Source organism: Saccostrea cucullata, unplaced genomic scaffold (assembly GCF_032062105.1).
Source record: "Saccostrea cucullata isolate Sc308-1 unplaced genomic scaffold, CSIRO_AGI_Scuc_v1 ctg1091, whole genome shotgun sequence".
Taxonomy (NCBI): domain Eukaryota; kingdom Metazoa; phylum Mollusca; class Bivalvia; order Ostreida; family Ostreidae; genus Saccostrea; species Saccostrea cuccullata.
Window position 1 is genome coordinate 50540 of NW_026923255.1, and position 3494 is coordinate 54033.

The window sequence follows — 3494 nt, forward strand, 5'->3', positions numbered from 1 at the left end:
TCCATCTATGTACATTAATAACAGATACTGGATCACTTTGTTCTAATTTGAGGACAAATGATACAAATTTTTGTCAAAATTATAAAAAAGTAAAAACTTCGATCATGTTTAAATTATAAAAATCAAATGCTTTCTCATTTTAGTTTTTAATTTTTTTCATGCAAGTTGCACAAAAATGGAATTTGAAGTAAAAAACATTTGTATAGAATAATAAGTATGGTTTCAGAAGGTTAAAAAATTTTGAACTTCACAGAAGGCTTACAATTTCTTATATTCTGGAAACCTATTTTTGCATCAGTTGCGATGATACTAATCCAAGTTCATTATTTGTTTGCAGCATTTGCCCTTAGGTCATTTTATATTTTCTAACAAAAAATGACATATATATATATATATATATATATATATATATATATATATATATATATATATATATATATATATATATATATATATATATATATATATATATATATATATATATATATATATATATATATATATATATATATATATATATATATATATATATATATATATATATATATATATATATATGTGTGTGTGTGTGTGTGTGTGTGTGTGTGTGAGGGTGTGTGTGTGTGTGTGTGTGTCATTTTTTTTTTAGAAAATATATTATGCCAAGGAAAATCTATTGTGAAATTTGAAAGACTTACTTTTCATTGTTTCTCGAAGCCAACATATCAACTTTCTGCATTCTAAAAAGGATTGTAAGCAATCGTTTTTCTCCTCTGTTTTGTCCTTCAATTCATCAAATATTTGTCTGTGCCTTTGGATATCTTGTATAGAAATTTTTTCAATTCCATCCTCAATCTACAATATTATTGTATATAAATGAAGTTTTGTGATTGAAAAAAAGTCGTATTTCCCTTTTCTTTCACTGTTTTCGTAGATAAAAAAAGAATGAATATAGGAAAAGATTTGAAAGATAAAGCTCGTTTAAAAGAACATTATGAGCAAACGAGTTATAATAAATAGGTTATATCTTCAACTTCATTTCAGCTACGTTGTAACGTTATCAAAACAGGTGATTGAAAATGAATTCAGATCTAGTCATTCGAATTCATCAATTTTTATGAGGTAACAAATGTACGCGTATAAAAGAAAGCGGTCTGATCTAAGCGCACAATTTGAGCATGTTACATTGTGTTTATTATTTTGAAAATTTAAAATTATGAACTAACTCGAAACTTTTTTATGTTCTCCATGGCATCATTTTGTATTTCCTGTACATATTTTAAAAAAATAGTAAGAAAAAAATAAAGTAAGAATTATAAATTTTGATCCATTACTGGTAAATATATTTTAGTTTTAGCAGCCCTGTTACAGGCCGCAGCTACAACATACTAGGGAATTTGTCCTGTCAGACTGACAACTGCATTTATCTCATCAGTTGCAAAGTTTGCTCCAAACAGTATATTGGTGAAACAGGAGATCTCCGCAGGAGAGTTAATAACCACCGCTCAACCATTAATGAACCCGTTGGGAAACATTTCAACCTTGAGGGTCACAAATGGGAGGACATGACAGTAGTGTCGATTGACCATAACCCAAGATGGACAGATGCTCAGAGAAAAAGCAAAGAGAAGTTCTGGATGCACAGATTGAAGTCATTCCGCCCTAATGGCATTAACAAACTGAATGCCTTCACCAGAATGAATGTAAACTAGACCTAATTCCTGATGATACCAAACAAGATTATTCTCTCAATTTAGTGTTACAGTGGCTGGAATGTTATTGTTGACAAACCAATCGTGTAGAATCGTTCGTGTATCGCGAGTGATCGTTCGTTTTACGTGAAAGGTCGTTCGTGTATCAGACTTAATCGTGTGCGTTTTTTACCGTGCGAGATCGTGCGTTTAGAATCGTGTAAATTTCGTTTTGTAAGTTTTTATCGGAATGTTATTTCTAAAATAAGCATTTCCTTGTTTGATTTTTTTTAATTTATTAAATAAAATCAAAATTAAATGAAATAGCGCAATTTACATAATAGAATGCAGAACGAACTAATTCTCGCTCGTAAACAAGCAAAGTAAGTCGTACATTATTAAGTTCTCGTCAAATAGCGCGATCAATATTGTGATAAACCGTACTTTGATCTCTTACGCCTTTCTGAAAAATCTGATTTAATTATTTTACTTCTTATTAAGGTCAAGATAATCTTGAAATCAATTCATTGAAAATAAATATTTTTTTTTGCAAAGAAATAAACATTTTGCAATGCTGACAGAGCTACAGTGTGTAGTTAGTCGACAAATATACATGCACACGGCATGATTTTTGGGAGTTTTGATTATCTGTGTTTATCTCTTGAGCTTATTTGTAACAAATTGATTTTAAATTTCTGCAAATAAAAAAGTTGAATAATTAGCAAGTTTATCAGACATTGAATGAATGGAAACATGAGGATAAAATTTGTAATTATTATTTAAGTCATTCAATGCTGCCATTTTTGTTGAATCGTATCCCCCTTTCTGCATATCATGATATCAAATTCAATCAAATTATACGACCCCCATACATATACATCGTCTAATAGAAAGAACAAAATCCGTTTTTTTTTATCGGAGAATTACCTTAGAAATGATTATTTTAAATCTGAAATATTAAGTCTTGCATATATTTAGTTACAGAAATATCATTTTCCGTTTTTTTAAAGTCTATGAAATAATATTTTGATTCTTTGAAATCTTAAATAAGTATTAAGCTTTATTTCATTTTGAAAATATTAATTCCTAAATATTTTGAACTATTTTGAGTGAAGAAACGTGCGTTTGCGTTAACAATCGTGCAAGATCGTGTAACGTGTAGAATCGTGAACGTGAAAGATCGTTCGTGTAACAGGTTTACACTGTAATCGTGCGTTAATCGTGCGGAATCGTTCGTGTAGCGTGATCGTTCGTGTAAGTTGTCAACAATAACTTTCCAGCCACTGTAACTCTACTGTTAATTTGCGTCACCAACTCTCGGACAACCCACAAAACTATTTATTGTTTACGCTTTTGTTAAAATTTTTTTCCGGGTAATAAATCCTTAAATTTATAATGGATCATAATTCATATGTTTAAATATCTCTGCTATATTATTTTTCTTTGATTATTCTTTATTAAGTAAAGTTATGCCATTTTGAGAGAATGAAACACTGTACGATTTACTGATTATCGTAATTAATTAGCATAGTTAATTCGTTCAATTATCACAAAACTATTTATTGTTTACGCTTTTGTTAAAAAAATTTTCCCGGTAATAAATCCTTAAATATTTCAAAATTTATAATGGATCATAATTCATATGTTTAAATATCTCTACAATATTATTTTTCTTTGATTACTCTTTATTAAGTAAAGTTACGCCATTTTGAGATAACGAAACAATGTACGATTTACTGATTATTTTAGTTAATTAGCATAATTAATTCTTTCAATTATGTAAATCGCACTTCACCCGAGTATACCCGATAGACCAGACGCATT